Genomic DNA, 23,097 nt, shown 5'->3' with positions numbered 1-23,097 from the left:
TTCCGTGGTGTGTACAAGCTTGAACTATCTGGTGCAGAGCCTGTGGGTGTCTAAAACTGAAACTTTATAACAGAGGGCACAAAAACGCATAGACCTCAGCCAGATTATGTTGTGACTTTAAAGACTCATATTGACTAGCAGGCTGTATGTCACCACACTAGCCTGAGGAATAATAGTGGGTAAGAGACAAAGAGCCCACACAAACAGTTGTAGACTACAGTTCTAAGAAAGACTATTATTTTGCCACACTATGTTCTATCTTGCGTGTGATGTTTAATTAAAAGACAAGTATTAAATGGAACATTTGTTGTACACACACGGGCAGTAAATATGAACACACACTCAATGACTTAACCCCAGACCAATAGGTTTTTTATATAGAAAAATATTCTTCTCTTAATTTACTTTAGAACCACAAGATTCTGAATTCAAGTTAGTACATAAATTGTAAGGTACTTGGCATAAGCAAATATAGAACTTGGAATGAAAACAGTAAGGTACACAGTTCTGGCAAATATGCAAATAACCTATTTTAAAAGAGGACACTGCAAAATTCAACAGTTCCTGTAGGAGGTAAGTAGAAGTTAATTTAGCAGGTAAGTAAAGCGCTTACAAGTTCAGTCTCCAGGTCATAGACAGCCGACTGTTGGGGGTTCAAGTCAACCACAAACACCCAGCACCAGCAACACAGGGCCGGTCAAGTGCAGAGGTCAAAGTAGCATAGGCGCTTATGGAGAAAAGGGGTGCTCCGGTTCCACTCTGCTAGCAGGTAACCACCTGCGTCCTCTGGGAGCAGACCTGGGGAGTTTTGTAGAGCACTGGGTTGGGGGGTGTCCCAAACAGGCGCACAGGCCCAGCCAGGTGCAGTGTGCAAAGTAGGTGTCAGGTTTTGAATAGAAATCAATGGAGGGACCCAGGGGTCACTCTGGGGATGCAGGCAGGGCATGGGGTTCTTCTTGGGCCAGCCACCGTCTGGGCTAGGATGAGGGATGCCTGCTGGTCACTTCTGAACCGGTAGTTGGTTCCTCTTGGGCCTGGGGGCTGCAGGGACAGTGCTTCTTCCAGGCGTTGGGGTTTCTGTTACCAGGAAGTTGCGGTGAGGGGGAGCCTCTGGATTCTCTCTGCAGGCTTCACCGTGGGGATGCAGGGAGATTGTCTCAGGGTGGCCACGTCGTTGGAGTCACCTGGGGGTCCACGCTGCAGTGTTGGTTTCTCTGGACACAAGCTGGGGCGTTGGTGCAGAGTGGTGGGGACTCACGCTTCAGGAGTGAGGTCGGTGTCCCTTTAAAGATGGTTTCTTCCTTGTTGTTTGACAGAGCCCATATCCACTAGAGTTTTTTGGTCCTTTGGGTTGAAGGGCATTCCCCCGAGTCGGCAGAGGTTGCTGGTCCCGCAGGATGCGTCGCTGTTGCAGGTTCTTTGAGTCTGGAGACAGGCAGGTAGGGCTGGGGCCAAGTCAGTTGTTGTCTACATCTTCTCCACGGGTGTTTTGAGGTCAGCAGTCCTTTAGGTTTTCAGGAAATCTGAAATCCTGGGTTCAAGGTCGCCCATAAATACTGAGTGTAGGAGGGTGTTAGGGCTGGAGGGCAGTAGCCAATGGCTACTGACCTTGAGGATGGCTACACCCTCCTTGTGCCTCTCTTTGGGGAGGGGGGCACATCCCTATCCTTATTGGGTAAATCCTCCAAAACAAGATGGAGGATTTTCTAAGGAGGGGGAGGGGGTCACTACAGCTCTGGTCAACTTAGGGGTGGAACTGGCTGAGGGGGTGACACATCCTTGTTTTTCTCATTATCTCCGCCGGACTTTCCGCCCAAAGTTGGGGCTGTGTCCAGGGGGCGGGCATCTCCACTAGCCAGAGTGCCCTGTGGCAGTGTAACACGAAGCCTGAGCCTTTGTGGCTCACTGCTAGGTGTTACAGTTCCTGCAGGGGGAGGTGTGAAGCACCTCCACCCAGTGCAGGCTTGGTTTCTGGCCTCAGAGAGCACAAAGGCTCTCACGCCAGGAGGTCAGAAACTAGTCCCTCTGTGGCAGGCTGGCACAGACCAGTCAGTCTTGCATTGAAGGATTGGTAAAAATCTAAGATGCCCTCTGAGTGCATTTTGTAATAAATCCAGCACTAGCATCAGTGTGGGTTTCTTATTTGGAGAAGTTTGATATCAAACTTCACAGTGCTCAGTGTAGCTATTATGGAGCTGTGGAGTTTGTTTTGACAAACCTACAGACCATGTTCTTAATATGGACACACTATATTTACAATGTCTAAGAATGGACTTTGACACTGTAGGGGCATATTGCTCATGCAGCTATGCCCTCACCTGTGGAATAAAGCCCTAAGGCAGGGTGCATTAAGGCCTGCTAGAGGGGTGACTTACGTATGCCAAGGCAGTATTTGGTGTACATGCCATCCTGAAGGGGATGCCATGTCGACTTTGCCTTTTTATCCCCACCAACACACACCAACTGCAATGGCAGTGTGCCTGTGTTAGGTGAGGGATCCCTTAGGTTGGCACAACACATGCTGCAGCCCTAAGGGACCTTCCCTGGTCACAGGGCCCTTGGTACCACTGGTACCTTTTGCCAATCAATCAATCATTAATCAATCATTAAATTTATAAAGCGCGCTATGTACCCGTTAGGGTTTCAAGGCGCTGGGGGGGGGGGGGGGCAGCTGCTATCGGTCGAAGAGCCATGGTCGAAGAGCCATGTCTTGAGGAGTCTCCTGAAGGTGAGGAGGTCCTGGGTCTGGCGCAGGGAGGTCGGGAGTGAGTTCCAGGTCTTGGCGGCGAGGTAGGAGAAGGATCTGCCGCCAGAGGTCTTGCGTTGTTTTCAGGGAGCGATGGCGAGGGAGAGGTTGGCAGAGCGGAGTTGGCGGGAGGGGACGTAGAAGTTGAGTCTGTTGTTCAGGTAGGCGGGTCCGGCGTCGTGTAGTGCTTTGTGCGCGTGGGTGAGGAGTTTAATGGTGATCCTCTTGTCCACGGGGAGCCAGTGGAGGTCCTTCAGGTGGTGGGAGATGTGGCATCGGCGGGGTATGTCGAGGATCAAGCGGGCGGATGCGTTCTGGATGCGTTGGAGTCGTTTGATGTCTTTTGCTGGGATGCCTGTGTAGAGTGATGCCGTAGTCAAGTCTGCTACTGACAAGGGCCTGGGTCACCGTTTTTCTGGTTTCCGTCGGGATCCACTTGTAGATTCTGCGGAGCATGCGGAGGATGTTGAAGCAGGAGGATGAGACTGCGTTGACCTGTTTGGACATGGTGAGAGCGGAGTAGAGGATGAAGCCGATGGTGCGTGCGTGGTTGGCAGGAGTAGGTGAGGGACCCAGTGCGGTGGGCCACCAGGAGTCATCCCAGGCCGAGGGGGAGCGTCCGAGGATGAGGACTTCCGTCTTATCGGAGTTTAATTTCAGGCGGCTGTTTCTCATCCATTCGGCGATGGATTTCAGTCCCTCGTGGAGGTTGGCTTTGGCGGTGTGTGGATCTTTAGTAAGGGAGAGGATGAGCTGGGTGTCGTCGGCGTAGAAGAGGATGCGGAGGTTATGCTGACGGGCCAGCTGTGCAAGGGGCGCCATGTATACGTTGAACAGCGTTGGGCTTAGCGAGGAGCCTTGGGGGACGCCGCAGGTGAGGTTGGTGGCTTCGGAGCGGAAGGGTGAGAGTCTGACTCTCTGGGTTCTGCCGGAGAGAAAAGAGGAGATCCAGTTGAGGGCTTTGTCATGAATTCCGGCTTCGTGGAGACGAGTTAGTAGGGTGCGGTGGCAGACCGTATCGAAGGCGGCGGATAGGTCTAGGAGTATGAGGGCTGAAGTTTTGCCGTTGTCCATTTGCTGTCTGATGTCGTCTGTGGCGGCAAGGAGTGCAGTCTCGGTGCTGTGATTGCGTCTGAATCCGGATTGGGAGGGGTCTAGGGTGGAGTTGTCTTCGAGGTAGTGGGTGAGCTGTGCGTTGACGATCTTCTCGATGACCTTCGCTGGGAAGGGGAGAAGGGAGATCGGGCGGAAGATTTTGAGGTCGTTGAGGTCGGCCTTGGGTTTCTTGAGGAGGGCTTGGATATCGGCGTGCTTCCAGCTGTCTGGAAAGGTTGCGGTGTCGAAGGATAGGTTGATGATCTTACGAAGTTGGGGGGCGATGGTGGAGTCAGCTTTGTTGTAGATGTGGTGTGGGCAGCGGTCTGAGGGGGATCCTGAGTGGATGGAGTTCATGGTCTTTCGGGTTTCGGCGTCATCTACGTGGGTCCAGGTGGTGAGGCGTTCGGCGTGGGAGGAGTTGTCAGGAGTGGGGTCTGGCAGAGGTGTGGTGTTGAGGCTGTCGTGGATGGCGGCGATTTTCTGGTAGAAAAAGGTGGAGAGTGCGTCGCAGAGTTTCTGGGATGGTGGGACGTCGTTGGCGTTGGAGAGCTTCACGATGCAGAAGAGTTCCTTGCTGTCGTGTGCGTTGTTGTTTAGGCGTTCTGTGAAGTGGGAGCGTTTGGCGAGTCGGATAAGTTGGTGGTGCTTGCGGGTGGCTTCCTTGTGGGTTGCGAGGCTGTCGGGTGTGCGCTCGAGAAGCCATTTTTTCTTGAGTTTCTGCCAGGTGCGTTTGGAGGTGATCAGTTCGTCTGTGAACCAGGCAGCTTTTTTCTTTTCTTGGTTGACGGTGGGCCTCTTGAGTGGTGCGAGGGTGTTGGCGCAGTTGAGGATCCACTGTTGGAGGTTGATGGCGGCGGAGTCCGGGTCGGTGGGGTCGGACGGTGGGTTCTTGGCGAGGGTGCTGGTTAGTTGGTCTTCGGTGACTTTTCCCCAGCGGCGGTGTGCCGGTAGTGGGGTGCTCGGTGTTTTTCTTGAATGTGAAGTGGACGCAGTGGTGGTCGGTCCAGTGGAGTTCGGAGGTGTGGCTGAATGAGATGTGGTTGCTTGCAGTGAAGAGTGGGTCTAGGGTGTGACCGGCGATGTGGGTGGGTGTGTTGACCAGTTGTCTGAGTCCGAGGTTGGAGAGGTTGGTGGTCAGTGATGCGGTGTTGGCGTCGTTGTTGTTCTCCAGGTGGAAGTTGAGATCTCCCAGGAGGATGTAGTCCGTTGAGGCGAGGGCGTAGGTGCTTGCGAGGTCGGAAATGGTGTCACTGAAGGGGGCTCTTGGTCCTGGAGGTCGGTACCAGGCACTTATCTGTGTGCGAGGGGTGTCCCAATTGTGGAAATAATGGTACATTTTAACTGAAAGAACACTGGTGGTGGGGCATGGTTAGCAGGATCTCAACACACTTCAGTACTCAGTAGAGTCAGCATCAATAGCAGGAAAAATGTGTTTGGGGTAGGTGGGGGTTGTGGACTGCAAAAAGGAGGCATTTTCCTACAGAGGGTGTGTAAGCTTGTTGAGGAGACAGCGTTAATTTGTTGTGTTATTGATAGGGAAGCCAAGGGTAAAGGCCAGGTTACGCAATTCGTTAATGTGGGCGGGGGCATTAACATGAGTGGGGGGGGCACCAGGAGTTGTTCCAGGCAGAATGGGGTGTAGGCAATCACAAGCATTTCTTGTCTGAGTTGAGCTTGAGGCAGCTGACGTCCATCCAAGGGCAGACTGCTCTCCTCCCATTAGGAAAATGCATCTTGGCTTGAGCAGAGTCGTCCAACATGGAGAGGATCAGTTGGGTGTCATTGTCGTAGGAGACTATCTTTACCTCGTGTTGGATGATCTAAGCGAGCGAGCCATGTAGAGGTTAAAAAGCTTCTGGCAGTGTGTGGATCCTTGGGCTACTCTGCAGCAAGTGTCTAAGTTCTGATGTGAATGGTGGTAGCCTGACCCTCTGTGTTCTTCTGGTGAGGAAGGACCAGATCCAGCTCAGGGCTTTGTCTCAGATGCCAGCGTCGAGCAGCCTGTCACAGAGGCTGAAGTGGGAGACTGTCTAAAATGCAGTAGAGAGGTCTAGAAGGTTGAGTGTGGCAGTGCCTATGCTGTGCAGTATGATGCGTATGTTGTTGGTGGTGGCCAAAAGTGCAGTTTCGGTGCTGTGATTGCTTCCAGATCGGAAATGGGAAAGTTCTAGGATACGGTGTCTCTCGAGGAACTCTACGAGTTCCTAGTTGATGGCTTTTTCCGTTACCTTGGCTGGGAAAGTGAGAAGAGACATGGGTCAGTAATTCTTCAGCTCCCTAGGGTCGGCTTTGGGTTTCTTGAGTAGCGGGCGGATTTCTGCGTTTTTACAGTCTGAGGGGAATGTGGCAGTCTTAAACAATAGGTTGATGGTTCAGCAAAGCTCTGGTGAAATGATGGGAATGACAAGCTTGAGGATGTGATGAGGGCATGGATCTGAGGGTGCTCCCAAGTAGATGGAGTTCATTATTCTTTGGGTGTCCTCTACAGTAATAGTGGTTCAGCAGTTCGTATCTGGTGGGGGAGCAAGGTCCATGGTGCTGAGCGGTGAAGGCGGGCTCTGTATGCTGAAGCCTTTGTAGATGTCCCAGATCTTACAGTGAAAGAAGGTGGGGAAGATCGTTGCGGAGGTCTTGGGAGGGAGGGATGGATGAGGTTTCTGCCCTGCGGTTCGTGAACTCTTTGACAAGGATAAAGAGCTCTTTGATATTGCGAGTGCTGGTGTTGAGGCATGCTTGAAATGCAGCTTTTTGGGTGGCTCGTATGTTCTGGTGGTACGTTGCGTCAGTATTTTTGCAGGCGGTGCGGTTTGGTGGATTTGCGGAGGCTCCATTTGCATTACAATCGTCTGCAGGCGCGCTTGGATTGATGTAGGTCTTGTGTAAACCACTTGGGAGTTTTGCTATGTAGATTCCATGCCAATTTCCTTAGGGGGGCTACATTGGCTGCACATTCAGAGTCAGCGCTTTAGTTTGCCTGCGGATTCATTGGAGTGGTTGACAGCGTTTGGTGATCTGTGCTTCCGTGACTATACCCCAATGTTTGCCAGGGGGTTAGGGAATGTGGTGGCGTGCAGTGTTTGAGTAGGTTAAGTAGATGCACTTGGTCAAGCCAACAGTGTTTGGAGGTGTGGATGAAGGTGAGGATGTCCCCCGCTGAGAGAATGGCGTAGAGGATGTGAATGGGTTTGTGGGTAGGGACGATGACTAGTTGTTTGACGCCGAGAATTGTGGGGTCGTACAGGATGTTTGATGTATTGGAGGTCATTGAGGGTATCAAGCTGTAAATCGAGATCACAGAGTGGGATGTAACAGGAGGAAGTGAGTGCTTGGAGGGGCAATGAGGTTGACAATGTCTTGTAAAGACTGGGGTTGAGGTGCAGGTGGTCTGTAGATGAGGGTACCACGTAGGAAGGTGTTTCGGTTGGTCAGGATGTGGAAATGTAGATGCTCATGCGTTGACAGAATGCGACTAGATGATGAAAGGCGGAGGTTGTTCTAGTAGATTATGGCAATTACACCTCCAGGAAGGTTGGCTCTGTCCTTGTGTATGATTTTGTAGTTGTGCGTAATGGCCGTGGCAATGTCCGTGGTAGCTGCAGGGGTGATCCAACTCATAGCGAGATGGTGACGTCCAGAGCTGTTGAGTCGAGGTCTCAGACTTGTAGTGCATGCTTGACGAGGGAGCATGTGTTAAGGAGCAGTGAGGAATCATGGGGTGGTACTTGGGAGTATGCTGGAGCAGGCGCAGCAAGAAAATGATCCATGTTTGTACATGTGGTCAGCTTGGTGGCATGCTGATGATCTTATGGGGTTGAGGGCACGTAGAGTGCTTGCATTAAACCAGCAGAAGGGGTGAGAACCAGGGTCCCTGGTGCTGGGTGGCGTCCTTGCACAAACAGGCTTCCCTGTGGCGCACTAGCGTGGCGGCCGTCGTTAAGGAAGAGAGGTATGGAGGCGGTGGTCCAGCGATAAGGAGGTGGGAGAAGCGCTTTGCATGGGGCAGGTGGGGATGCTGGGACACCAGCAGTGCGGGGTAAACACAAGAGGGAGATAAAGAGAAAAGGACAGAAAAGCAGCAAGTGAAAGGGAAAAAAGGTCCAATTATTATGCCCAGTGGTGCCTCTGAAATGGGGGAGACTTAAAAAAGAGGCCTTTGAAGAAAGTGCAAATAGGACAGGAAGTGCAGTGACTAGTTGCAGACTCGCTAAGGGGGATTATGCATCCATGTGTGGGAAGAATAGCCAGCCCATTTAGATGTGCCAGCTGCACCATTTCATCCTGCCAAGGGTGGGCCATCAGGATATTTATGATCCAGTCACACCTGAGCTTCCTTGGCGTGTGCCTGGCTGGAGGGAATGCACAAGAGATGATGCGTCACCCACCCAAACATGTAGACATGCCAGTAGGCAGTAAATATTTAAGAAAATAAAACGGCAAATTTATTAATGTGACATTTTCAGCCACACAAATTAATGTTAGACTTGACCATAAGTTGTGATTTTGAATTGCGAGTCCATAGACACCAAAGTCCAAATTTTGTTTTTTTCAATTCGAAATTAGACAGGCTGCTTCAAGGTAACCCTGATGTTAGCTTAAGTGAAAGTTAGGCCTTGCGGTGGTGAAAGACAAGTGTAATAGGTTTTGTATTACCACGACAGGTTAAAATTAAAAATACACGTCCAACTTGCCCCTGCCCTTTGATCTGTCCCAGGCCCACTAAAGGGGTTACATATGTTTTAAAAATAAAGGTTTGAACCTGGAAAGATTTAACTTGACAGATCAAAATGGAAGTTTAGAACTGCACACACAGACTCTGGAATGACAAGCAAGTTATGTTGACGTACTACTTAATTGGGATGCGCAATCATTACTGTGGGCGCACTAGTAGCCTTTAATTTACAAATCCAGGGCATAGGTAAGTACAATTTATTAGGGACTCATAAGTAAATGAAATATGCCAACTGTGTTAAGCATACATCACCATATTTTAAGGCAAGAGCGCATGCACTTCAGCACTGGTTAGTAGTGGTAAAGTGCTCAGAGGCCCGACAACAAGAAAAAGTCTGAGAAAGAGTAGGAAGGCCAACATTTGGGGGTGAACCTTAAGAGAAGGACATTTGACAATAAGCAAAACGCAAAATACATACAGATATTGTATTTGATTCTCATTTTTGAACCACTGTAACAATATGTCCTGCAGAAAAAAATATAAACTGAGCAGATAGGATAGATGCTCGTACAAAATACCAGTAGACTGGACTAACCAATTAACTGAAAGAAGAAATTGACTGCCCATACACAATTAAGTTCAGCTGCTAACTGTACATCAACTATATTAACATTGGAGCTATACTATATGTGAGTTATACTAAGTATGATGATGTACCTCAGCTAACCAGTACCTCACCTACTTATCTCAAATGTCCGTAATACAAATGAAGGTCACTCTTCTTTCCATGAAAGAAACAGTAATGGGGCAGATGTCAGACAATACAAGATCGTATAAATCCTCTGAAAAATGGCCATTTAATTTTGGAATCCTTGAGAAACACTGCACTGGTCGCCACCATACTCTACACCACTCTACTCTGTACTAATACATTCTGCACCAATACACTCTATTCCACTGTATTCTATGACACTGCTCTGCCCCATGCCACTGTACACTACGCCAGTGCACTCTAAACAACTGCACTGTATGCCGCTGCCCTTTACTCTGCACCACTGTACTCTATGACACTCCACATCACTCCACTGACACTACAAAACTGCACTCTACACCACACTATTCTTTACTACTGCACTCTATGCCACTACACTGCATCACTGCACCCTATGCCACTGCACTCTAGGCACTATACTCTGCACTGCACCACTCTACGCCACTGCACTCTGCAACATGAGTCTACTCTGCACTCTATGACACTGCACCACTCTGCATTACTGCACTCTCTGCCACTCTATTGTATGCCACTCTACTCCACTCTATGCTACTCTACCACATGCCACTGCACTCTAAACTACACTGTACACCACTACCTTCTACTCTGCAACATTGCACTCTCCGCCACTGTACAGCAATTTACTCTGTACTACTGCATTCTACGCTACTGCACTCTATGCCACTCTACATCAATCCACTGTACGCAACTGCACTCTACAGCACTATAATCAACTCTGCACTGCACCACTCAATACTACGCTACTGCACTCTCTGCCACGCAAGTCTACTCTGCACTCTATGCCACTGCACCACTCTACACTACTGCACTCTGCCACTCTATTGTATGCCACTCTACTCCACTCTACTTTGTCCCATGCCACTGCACTCTACGCAAATGCACTCTAAACAACTGCACAGTACCCCACTGCACTGTACTCTAAATGAACTTCACGCCACTATGCCACTAACTTACAGCCATGCTAAACAGCAGCCACTCTGGTCAAAACACATTGGCAAAGCTAATAACTCTTGCGTAGACAAGACCTATTGGCTTTGCCAATGCCTGTTAGTACTATGAGGTAGGAGGTCCCTGAAAGAACTGTGAATGTGTAAGTCCTTGTTTTAAACATGCAACTGATGCCTCGTCGGGGGTAGTAAACGTTATATAAATACAATTACATCATAATATAGGCTGCTACAAAATGTGCAAATACATTCCAGTTACATTTTTTTAAAAGTGTATTTTCAAATACAGATTTGATTAATATATAGTTTATACCTAGTACTAACATTATTTATAACAGTCTAATAAAACCACACACTCCACTGCTCACCTTGGAACACCATTACAGTATCTCTCTGAAAGAAAATATCTTTGCTATTAGAAAACTTTAAGTGACTCCTTTGGTTAAAGCCAATGCAGGTTTTCAAGCCCCTTTATGTTCGCAGATTAACCAGTTGCCCACGTTTGCATTTCTTCAGGGAAGGAGACCCCCTGGCAAGAAGGCAGTTTCTTATCTATCTGCCCCTCCCTGCCTCTGAGCACAGGAGACCCCCTGCCTTTCAGTCCAGTTGGGGAAACTAATATGCCTGTAATTTGGCCCAGCCTCCGTTGGCCTTTTGGTGAAAGGCTTAAAATTACGGACAAATACCGTCCCTTAACCCTTTCATTGCGGACAACGGGCGGCAAGGCCAAATTACAGGCAGTCCGTGGAAATTACCGACAGGTGGTCACTCTAATAACAGTAACATTCATCCCTGCCCGCCTGGCCCCACCTAAACAGAGGCTCGCATTTCATAATGGTAATAGCGCTAATTGCCATTTATTTAGTGCTCACAAAATGCGTGCGGCGTCCCGAGCTGCTTCTAACGGCCCAATGAGGTGCCAAGAAGCAGCTCGGGAACAGGTAACTAGTAGAAGGGCAGTGACACAAAAGAAAGTCAGTGAAAGAGGAAAGCCGAGATTATATATATAGAATATATAATCGGCACGAGTACTGACCTTAGAGAAGGGGTAGCGCCGCTCCGACGCGTCCGTAAGGAGGCAGTAATGCTGCTCCGACCGCAATCTGTTGTGCCCCTGGCAATGCCGACCGTTAGAATGAAAAACGCGCATGCGCATGCGCGTCATCTTCAATAAAATTCAAAGCACGCATGCGCTACAGAAGTGCCCGTTGAGGGGAGCAGTTCCAGACGGCGAAATTGACAAAATCGCCGGTGCGCATGCGCACATAACACAGCCGACCCGATTCAGACGGGGAGCGGCTAAAGACAGAACACCGGCAGAAGATTTTTCCATTTATCTCTTCCATAGCCAGAAAAAAGTAGCCTTGGAGCTAATCTCATTCCAGGATTGACTATTGCAATACTAAAGCACTTTAGCAAACCTGCAACTTCTGCAAAAATCAGCACAAGGATGACAGATATCCCCAAGCATCTGTCAGTCTCAAGAGGATTGCTTGTACTTCACTGGCTTCTGGTACAGAAGTGTGTTACTTTTAAAGCTATGTGCATTGTTCATAAAGCACTGTACGGTGCCAATCTTTCGAATTCCCTCCCCCCTCCCACCTCTATTTGACCTGAATAAAACTGTATGCACCTCCTCTTTGTAAGAAGATTAAATACTTTGTCTTATGCTTATGGGCCGAGTTTACTCTCAAGATTAGCGCTTTGACACCTTTTGGCATTTGTAGTGCTATATACATTTTCAACATTTCATTTAATCTGTGGCAGAAGAGCAAATGCAGACATTCTTTTTTATCTTGACGGATATCCTTGATTACTGTTGACGACACGGGGGTGAATATTTTGGTTCAGCATTAGGTTTGACTGCTTTTTTGCTCAAAACTTGCTTTTTTCACACTGTTCTCTTTTTACGATGTGCTCTGTATTTTTTATTCTTTTCACCTGCTTTTAAATTACTGTTGAGAAAAAATTGAATCTGTGGGCTGAATTATGACACTTCAGTTTATCGTTAGGAAGTGAGAGCAGCTAATAATCGAGCCATGATTAAGATTGGACAACTAGAGGCACTATATTAGGGCAGTGCGCACTCTGGTTGTTCCAAGGCTGGTGAATTAAAGGGGGCACACTGTGCAGACACAGCGGGCGGGCTGCTGGCATGCCAAAGGCTTGCCTAGGGCAAGCCCGTCTGTGCCCATCAGTGTTCCAAAAGTGACCAGCGCCAGCCGTGCTGCCTGTTCTTCACCAGAAGGTAACAACTTCCGCAAAGCAGAGATGCTCTTTGGAGTCTTGTCCCTGATCATAAATGTAATGCTCCACCGCTTACAGTTTCTCCCAAAATCAGCTACCTTTGCTCCCGGTGTAATTTTCAGTTGATTTCCCCTCAAGTGAAAGGGGAACTGCCCCCATGAGAGTAAACAAGAAGGGCAGGACCCAGTTTTTGGCCGCACTGATTAGTGTCCACTCGCTACCAAAGAACACAGGTCATATTTTTGATTTGTTGGGGGGAGATAGTTTAGGTCTACTTTTTGTGACAGAGACATGGCTTGCTGACACTACTTATCCGGCCATTGCTATGGTCGTTCCTAAGGGCTTTAAGAGGTATAAGAAGGATCACCTGTTAGGCAAGGGAGGCAGCATAGCCTTGATTCTTAAGGAAGCTTGTAAGTCCCAGACGTTTGCTAAGCCAGTTTGATCTTTCCTATCAATGCCACTCTTGCACTGTAGAGTTTGCTTATCGCTTTGCACACTCTGAAATCGGGCAAGCATTCTGACCCATGCTGCCTAACCTGTTAGTAGTAGGGGCTTCCATCATCAACCCTTTGGAAAAATAGATCGTTAGCAACTGCGACAGTACCCTACTCCTGGAAGCAAGTGAAGATTTTACCTCAGGTAAAGAAGCTATCTGCAGACCCTAGAATTCCTTCAAACTGCAGGCCAATCTCCCTGCTTCCAGCACTTTCTAAAATTCTTCAAAAGTATGTGGATCATCAGCTTTCCCTATATCTGGAAGCCAACAATTTACTCCACCCTAGCCAGTCTGGCTTTAGGTCCTGCTTTAGCACAGAGAGAGCGCTTATGGATGTCTCTGAATTTATCAAAGGTACTCTGGATAGGGAGTGAAAGGCTGTGCTGATTATCCTAGACCTATCAGCAGCCACTCAAAGCTTCTAGCAAGTCTCCAAGCTACTGGTGTAATGGGGCTAGCCTCGAACTGGCTCGCCTCCCCCCCGCTCCCTCTCCAGGTTTGCAGGAGGGCATAGTTAAAACCTAGTGGTTACGTTTGATGACAACCTGCTTTTTAAGCCTCAAATTAGGTCAGCGGTTGGCACTTATTTTGGGATTCTGCAATCTCTAATAAAGTATTTGCACTTTATGTCCTTCACAGCAAAGGAGACGGTTATTCAGGCCCTGATAACCTCCAGACTGGATTATGGCAATGCCCTGTAGTTTGGACTGCCGGAACAGCTGTTGGGCAAGATTCAAGTAATTCAAAATGCTGCAGCTCACCTACGTTTGAACTTGCCTATCAGAACGCAAATGTCCTCCCATCTGCGGGATCTCCACTGGCCCCCCTATCATGAAAGGAATCCTGTTCGAAGCACTAGATCTGGTTTATGGGGCTTTGTACAAGACTGTCTGTCTCAGAGGAAGATTCCGTTTTTATGCTCCATAAAAACAAAAACTGAGATCGGCTACCAAATAATTCCCCAAGTTCAAGGGGCCAGAGCATGTATTTTGGGCCGTGAGAAAACTCTGAACTCCACAGCTGTAAAAGGTCAAAGGTGCTGGCACGTCCATGGACCGCATGTTGACACTGCTGAGGTGCAAATGCGGAGATGAAGAAATATGCTATATAAATGGGCAGTTCAGATAACTTAACATTCAGCGGACTATTTGTATCTTTATTTAAATCGACTTGTTTTAAGCCTTAAAATGAACGTACTATTAGCAAGAGTGGGCATTCACTTTAAATCCATAACTTTAGATCTGCAATAAAATGCCGGTGTCATATGGTAGAGTAATGCGTCATTGCACAGTGAATAACCAGGAGATCGCAATATGTGAAAGGAAACAGATTACAGTTGATGTCTCCAATGCTCATTCGTTTTTCTGTACGTGGACATAGACAGCAATAGTACCTGACTCTATGAAGGAAGCAACTAATAAAACACTTTTTCTTAGCTTTTAGACTTCTGTGGATCCCCACTGGATCGTTACTGGAATCTGGGGATCCCCACTGAATCATTATTGGAATCAGGAGACCCCGCCTAAGCAACTTTGATGATTTGATAAGCAAAATAAAACACAAAAATACTGACACAAGGATTAATCAAATACAGAAATGCTGAAATATATTTAGTCTACAGCCAATAATGAAAAGAAAATCAAAATTCTAATTTTAGCTGGAAGATTGGAGCTTTTTTAAATACAGTTGAAGCCACCAATTATCCGTACTATATTTGGTTCATGCACTTGCACTGCTCAAACAAATCAATCTGAAGAAACCAACTTAATTTTTATCCTCCAATTTCAAATTCCTTCATGTTTACAAAATGTTTTAAAACTTTCAGTTTTACAGTTTGCTTCTTTAGTTAATATTTATTATGTAGACTTTATCGATATTTAAGTATTATTTCATTTTCTAAGCAGTCGAGGACCTCCGAGTAGGTGTTACAGACCCCCAGGGGTGCCTGGACTGTAGATTACTACTAACATCCAGTAACACGACTGCCAGAAAAGCTTGCAAAGGCCAGCTGGGCGACTTCATGGACAAACTGCAAGAAATGCTTGAACATTCACAATAAACATTTACTGTATAAAAAGAAAATTACAGTCTACTAGGCTAAATTTTGTAATAATCTTCTAAGGTAGACTGAAATATCAAAAGAGCTATAAAATGAAGCAGCAAGCATTGCTTACAAAATTATCATCTTCACTGACCTAATCATAGCCCTGTAGCCAAGATTTCCAATTTGCAAGAGATACGCCAAACATATAGTTCTAGGCATGGGAAAAATGCCATGATAGAATCAATAACGGCATCAAATGGGCAAGAAAACAACTGTTTTATCAAAACTAAACTGCTACTGAATTGGTGGCGGGTTGAACCTTACAAATGCACCTGTCTTGGACTACCATAAATATTAAAACTCTGTGAACTATATTGTCACCCAATATCTATGGCTATACCTATGCACAAATCACGGCACCTGCCACCACAGGGGCAATCCTGAAAGGATTACATGCAAAAAGATATGGATAGTGCACCACTGCGCAAAGTCAGTAAAGTCCAGTAACACAACGTTGTCTTTAAAAAATCTTCATTTTTTATTATTGCTTTTTCTTGAACAAACGAACAATCAGCCAATGCGTTTCGTCCTACACAAAAGGACTTCTTCAGGGCTTATATTTGCATGGTCTTTAAATTGATTGTCTTTCCATATTATTGGAATTAAATGTCCAACCTATTATTACCCATAACATAAGGGATCAGCCATCTCCGTCCCGGTGGGCAAAGAAAGTAACTTTTGTGTAGGACGAAACGCGTTGGCTGATTGTTCGTTTGTTCAAGAAAAAGCAATAATAAAAAATTAAGATTATGCACTATCCATATCTTTTTGTTTTATCAAAACTATTAAGGATAATTTTCATATCTTCCAAGATAAATGGTGCAACCTGATCTGTTCCTCTTTAGATCAAGGTATTTTTCCCACAGTTCTGAAGATCAATCAAATTGTCAACATAAAGAGCCCAAGCTCGATCCCCACCAAGCATCAAACTGTTGTCTATCATTCAACCTGCCATGATTTGGAAAATCCAGAGGCAAAATAGTGGTTAATCAGCTAAACAGTCCCAAAAGAACACCTACGTCATCACTCATATTACAGGGCAGGTATTCATATGAAAACTGCTACTGTGAAAGTATGAATGTAAATATAAAGTGATTCATTATATATTTCACATTTTGGAAAAAAAGCAGTGCATGCCTTCTAGTCATATTGGCAGTCTTGAATACATTTGATCACGGATTACTCAGACATTAACACCTCATAGGCTTACTTGGCAAAGTCCTAATATGGTTAAAATTCTCCCTGGCTAAAAGATCTTAAGAGTGGAGACCACATATATAGCATTGTACGTCTTAATTTTGGTGTCACCATTATTCAGTGTATACATTGAGCCACTAAGCCAAATGCTAAAACAGACAGATGAGGCCCTGCACCACTAACAAAAACCACCCAACTTTACTTATAAACCTCAACACCTGAAGACCTCCAATCTACAACTCTGTTACAAACCTGGTCGAGGGAGAGCCTCCAACTGAACCTACAAAAAGCAGAATTCCTCCTCATCGCCACATCCACAAGTATAATTGATCTTGATCTCCTGGAATCTGACTCAACCTGCCAAATCTAGAGGCTTCTCCCTAGACTTGCCTCTGACACTAATACCTCATATAAACACCCTGACCAAATCCACCAACTTCCAGCTGAAAATTCATTGCCTTATCTCCATTGATAATCTTAAAATATAATTTCATTCTCTAGTTATCTTTGGATGCAATTTTGGAAGTACCATTTTTGGAGGAGCCCCCAAACTCTAAACTGCAACAAGGCTGGTAGACTCAGTGAATATATATAACTATATGACTCCTATATTTCACAGCCTCCACTGGCAACCCATCACAACCCTAATCACCTTCAAAATTTTCTGCCTCATGCCGAAAGCATACATGAAAATACCCTTCCCTAAATAGCAAAGCTTTTTAACATCTTAAGTGGATCAAAAGGACTCGGGAGCCCCAGAACCCTTCTCCTTGTGTCACCTAAATTCAGAAAGTCAGCTGCTAGGAAGCAATCATTCACTGCTGCTACAGCATCATTGAACACTTTTACTCTCAGTTTCAGAATGTTGACTAGACCTTCCCCTTTGTCTCCTCCCCCTTTAACATGCAAACACCTCAGTGCTTAACTTTCTACAAAATGCACAGACTAAATTCTACAAAACAGTCTTCAAACGTTAATAAAGTCTGTTCCGGCTAACACGGGTTTCAAAATTATCTGACCTTCACCATCTCAATGTAATCTGTGACATGTTAATTTTGTTGTTGAGTAAAGCACCCTTGGACCACCCAAGCCCTAGTGTGCTATAAAAATGGATAAAAAAATAATGACATGTAAAGCTTATATCTGAATGGGAAAAACTAGAACCACGTTTCGCCCTATTTCTTTTTTATTTAGACATATTTATTGGTTTTATATAAATTGAAAAAAATAGAAACAACACTTTTATTGGCTGTTTGGCAGTTACACTCATATTTAAAGGGTCCCCATACCCAAGTCATCAAGGTGTCAGTCAGATTAGTTGTTTCTGATAAGCCATCCTCTGGAAGTTTAATTAGTTCAGTTATACATGAACTGACCAAATAACCGGACTCCTCAGGAGCTTTACCATTACCTGGAGCGCATGGATTAAACAAATTGATAATTTCAATTCTGTTAACCTTTGTTAATAAAAACATGACTGTCTTAACCGTAGTTAATTTAGGAGGTAAATCAGTAATATCCTCTGAAGACCCAGTGAACACAACGCCTAAAACATTCTCAATTTCAAGGCCACCCGTCTTTATCAGATTCCTCCAGGGTCACTAACTGTGGAAGACTTCCAACCTTACCTCAGTAAGAGAAATATGAAAAAACGGACAAATCTGTGCAATAAACTTAATATTAGCAACTAATCAATTAGTGAAAACAAACACCCAATAGCTGAACAAGAGTTATTCCCATTTCTCAACAAAAAGCACAACCACAAAAACATGAAGCACCAATACAATAATAGCATTAAATAAGGGTCCTCATAACTCATGATAACCCTTCCTGCATAACAATGCCCATCACTAATTGCAAGGGATGAACAAGTGCTATTTTGAGATGTTTGCCAAGCTTAATTAGGAATGTTACTGAAACATCAGTAGATACGAACACCTAGGAAAGAAATCTATATTCATATCCCCCACCGTTGATGGAGAAACTTGAAAATCAACTTGCCCAATGTCTTGCGGGGAGTCTTAATAACATGGCAAAAACACTTATACAATCCAAACAATATCAGCTTGTTCTCCCTTCCGTTTCCCATTGTACTTTGTAATTGAGATTGCATAGAAAAATACCCTACAACCAAAAATGTAGTCAAGTCTTTGCAGGTACGTTTTCTGCTTATATTGAACTATCAGCTTAGGATTAGTCAACAAAACCTTTATCTGCAGCCTTTTACCATTTAATTGCTAACCAGAGAATAAAAAGGACTAAAACAGTTGAACATGAATCTTTGAAATCGATTTTGCCAGCTTATCAGTCGGAAGGTATTCACAATTCCCCAACCTGACAAAATAGTCTAGAACATCTTTGAAAAATGTTAGAACTTATCAAACTAACAAGACAACATTTAATAAGGTTAGAATTTATTCCAGCAAAACAACTGATAGAGAGAACCCATTTTTACTTCATGGTTGACTTCAGAGTAGTCCAGTAAAAACAGGCAAAAGGTACTGGTCAAAATGGAAATAAATATTCAATCAGTTACTAAATTGAAATATCAAACACTTTTACACATGCAAAAGATAGCTCTAATCTTACTTCCAAAGACATCAAATTAGAAAATTAAGGGCATAGACACACTTCTTCACAATAAGATTGACAACCTAGAAGTTACTCTCAGAAGGGATTGTGTGACAAATAAACAAGTACACTACCCAACTCCAGGAAATTAATATAGCTCATCTCAGTACAAATACACTTTGGTTAATTTACCACACAACTGAAAAAGATCTATAATGTACCTAATTTGCAGCACTCTGATGTAGCTTCACACAGAAAAATATTTTGATCTGTTCATAGGACATTGTGGGTATCAACAGACAAAATGATATGGAGATGAACTAGAAAATTTCCATAATAAATATGACATCTGTCTTCAGGGATCCTGGTGGGCTCCCAGTTATACCTAAAACAACTTCTACTTCTGAATTACCAGCAAGAAAATATCCCAGAGACTGTCCAGCCATGGTCTTCTAACATTAGTCAGCAACAAGAGCTACAGAAAGGACCAGAGTGAAAACAAATTCCCCACATTCCCTGGACACATTGTTAAAAAAACAGTAGCAAACCTGTGATATTAATCACAAGTGTGTACTTCCCTCCCAGACTTACATAAAAGTTCAATGCAACAAATTGCCACCTCTTTTGACATCCATAGTCACTGCAAAAATTATGATAACCAGATATGTCAATGAATTCCTGCTGTCAATGGCACAGCATTGTTTAGCAAATAGTTCACTCAATTCTCTCTGTAACATACCACCCGTTCTGTCAAATGAAAAACATACCAAATTTACTGAAAGGAAATCCGTGTTTTGCAATGACCTTTACTTTGGAACATTAAAAAGATGTTTCATTTAGGGTTGTGCAACTAATCCTACCTTTAAGACAAATAATGTCAAGTCTACTCTTGATTTCACATACAGTATTTATATGAAGCAGACTATGACTTCTGCAACAAATAAAAAATAACAAGAAAAGCAAGGGACCACAATCCCCAAGACATCAGTCTCCGTTTAAAACAGTTGAAAAAAAGAGATGATAAATCTAAAACACTCAGGTCAGAACAATACACTATTTCCAGTAACTGTAGGATACAATGGAATTCCTCATCTTTTAAACAGCTAAATTAGCTTTTAAGTAACTTTTTTACCGACTTGGCAAATCTACTAAATAAAAATTGTGAATTTTAGAATAATTACAATTTCTCAATGGGAAAGAATGCTCCATGAAACAGTCTATTTTCTTTCAATTTTGACTGGTTTGTAAAATGAGAAAGAAATGCAATTTATATGACGTACAAACCTTAGCCAAGAAAACTAAGATTGCTGCTGAAAGAATACAACTCTATTAATTGTGATCAAAAAATTACAAACTTGAGTCAACATGAGTTTAAAAAAATCAGCAGCCACTATTGTACGAAGCAAAACATGAGGAATTCTGGATGAAGCTCAAGAATAAATCAAAACAAACTCTAGAAAATTCTGTATGTTTATCCTTTACACATAACACATTAAATGATTATACCATCTCATAAGGAAAATAAACCTTATTCCTCACAGAACTATATGCGCAAAATCCATTTTCTACTTCTGACATCAGTAGTGTCTTCCCTCAAAATGTCCTGGTCACAATTAAGGAAATCGCTCTGAAAATCAACAATTGCTGATCTTCCAGAACTCTGACCCTAATGGTATTGCAATAGTGGTCTTTAAGCCAAAACACTTTTATGGAGTAAATCATTGAGGCACATTTTTGGCAAAATCCTAGGCCCATATTTATACTTTTTGACGCAAAACTGCGCCAACGCAGTTTTGTGTCAAAAAAATTAGCGCCGGCTAACGCCATTCTGAAGCACCATGCGGGCGCCGTATTTATTGAATGACGTTAGCCGGCGTTAGCCGCCGGCGCCGTCTGGTGTGCGTTAAAAAAAACGACGTACACCAGGCAGCGCCGGCGTAGGGGGATATGGAGCTTGGGCGTCAAGAAATGGGGCAAGTCAGGTTGAGGCAATTTTTTCGCCTCAACCTGATTTGCGCCATTTTTTTTCACTCTCAACCCCCATAGAAATGACTCCTGTCTTAGCAAAGACAGGAGTCATGCCCCCTTGCCCAATGGCCATGCCCAGGGGACTTCTGTCCCCTGGGCATGGTCATTGGGCATAGTGGCATGTAGGGGGGCACAAATCAGGCCCCCCTATGCCACAAAAAAAAAACACTTACCTGAACTTACCTTAATGTCCCTGGGATGGGTCCCTCCAGCCTTGGGTGTCCTCCTGGGGTGGGCATGGGTGACAGGGGGTGTCCCTGGGGGCATGGGGGGGCACCTCTGGGCTCCTTCAGAGCCCACAGGTCCCTTAACGCCTGCCTTTTGCAGGTGCTAAAAAACGGCGCAAAAGCGGCCGTACGTCATTTTTTTTGACCCGCCCACTCCCGGGTGTGATTTTTGCCCGGGAGTATAAATCCCACGCACATGCCTCGGAGTCGATTTTTTAGACGGGAACGCCTACCTTGCATATAATTAATGCAAAGTAGGTGTCCACGCTAAAAAATGACGCTAACTCCATGGACTTTGGCGCTAGACGCGTCTAACGCCAAAGTATAAATATGGAGTTAGTTTTGCGTCGAAATTGCGTCAAAAAAAATTACGCAATTTCGGCGCAAACGGAGTATAAATATGCCCCCTAGAATCAGGTCAGATAGTCAAATCTTGGAAAGAATCAGACCTTCTACTAATTTACAAAAAGGGACCCAAGTGTGAACGTGCAAACTATTGTTTAATAGCTTTGTTGGATGCAGACGGCAAAATATTTGCAAAATTCCTGCATCACAAACTAGCTGAGTGGGCTGAAAATAACAATATACTGAAATATTTTCAAACTGGTTTTCAGGCCATCATGCTCCATGCTAGATAACAGACTGACTCTAAATCTACTTGTAAAGAAAGGATAATAATCTCTATGTCTGTTTTATATACAATTCTCAACTGCTTTGATATAATTAATAAAGTCCTGGGGAATTGATAACACATTTCCTAATGAAATTACATAAAGAGATCTAGGTTCAAGTGAAATTATCAAATGGGTCTGGATTAACACCAAGAATTCCAACATTTAACCGCACCAACAATATTTTCCTTATGTAGCCTGCTTGTCGAGTTGCCTTGATTCTTGGTTGGGCTTTCCACCTAATCTTACACAACACAAGATCAGCCATCTAGCATATGCAGATGATCTTTTTACAGTTTCCCAAACTCAATGAGAACCCTAACACCAACTCAGTTGTTTTAATGAAGATGATATGAGCAACTGTCTATGGGTGAATCTCACAAAAACTAAGAGCATTTATTTTGCAAGGACAGCTAAATGCTTCAAATGGAAACTAGTGATCATATCACTTGAGCAAGTAGACTTGTATGCCTATCCCGGACTATTCATTAATAACTGTTTAAACTGGAAGAAACACCTACAGAGACTGAAAATTAAATATAATGAGATGACGATAGCTGTAAAACGATTTCCATCCTAATATGGAGGAAGAGCAATTGGCTAAACCAACACTACCACTATTATGCATTTGAATCCGATTCTTCTTTATGGTTCCTCAGTTTTTCAGCATAAAACCACTGACACAATTTTCTTTAAAAACTTTTAACTCCTTAATTTAAGATCCTCAACTCCACAATGCTGTATTAGATTATGTAGAGAAAGAACTCTTTTAGTATGATCACCCCCAACATTTTTGGACTGATGCTGCTGGTTTTTTGACTTTGAAGTGCACTGGGCCCTGCTGACCAAACTCCAGTGCATATTCTCTGATCCAACAAAAGTGTATGTGCAGTGGGTTAACCCTGATAGGCATATTTAACTTGTGTATAAGTCCCCAATATATGGTACAAAATGTACACAGGGCTAGTAAGCTGAATGGCATTAGCAGACTACAGTGCTTAATTGTGCCACTACTGCAGTGATAAAGTGAAAACATGGCTCAAGGTGGGCCACTCCTGCCTTTTTAGACAGCACTTAAATTCTCAACCTGATATGGCAACATAAACTTTTTTGCCAAGTTTAAACATTCCTTTTTAATATTTATGTCCCGCATCGGGGAGGCCTTAGTAACCGATGAGGCAGGGTGCTTAGTATTAAAAAGAAGGTCATGTTTCTTTTATGCTTTATATATCTTGACAGTTGAATCTAGCAATTGATGTGTTCACTGTAGCAAGGTTCATACTCCAATTAGTGCAACCGC

General features: G+C 44.5%; 1 long non-coding RNA gene across 2 annotated transcripts in view; it reads right to left on the bottom strand.

The window, feature by feature from the left end:
* Positions 1-11,414, bottom strand: part of LOC138259121 (uncharacterized) — a 60,539-nt gene extending 49,125 nt beyond the window's left edge. Inside the window, exon 1 of one of the 2 annotated variants that reach the window (XR_011198644.1) lies at positions 11,290-11,414. This is a non-coding gene — a long non-coding RNA (uncharacterized lncRNA). The remainder of the gene's footprint in view (positions 1-11,289) is intronic. The other variant, XR_011198643.1, reaches the window with a different exon arrangement.
* Between the last annotated feature and the right edge of the window lie 11,683 nt (positions 11,415-23,097).

This window comes from Pleurodeles waltl, chromosome 2_1 (assembly GCF_031143425.1).
Source record: "Pleurodeles waltl isolate 20211129_DDA chromosome 2_1, aPleWal1.hap1.20221129, whole genome shotgun sequence".
NCBI classification, from domain to species: domain Eukaryota; kingdom Metazoa; phylum Chordata; class Amphibia; order Caudata; family Salamandridae; genus Pleurodeles; species Pleurodeles waltl.
The sequence above is the reverse complement of the archived record's forward strand: the minus strand, read 5'-3'. Positions and strand labels throughout refer to the sequence as shown.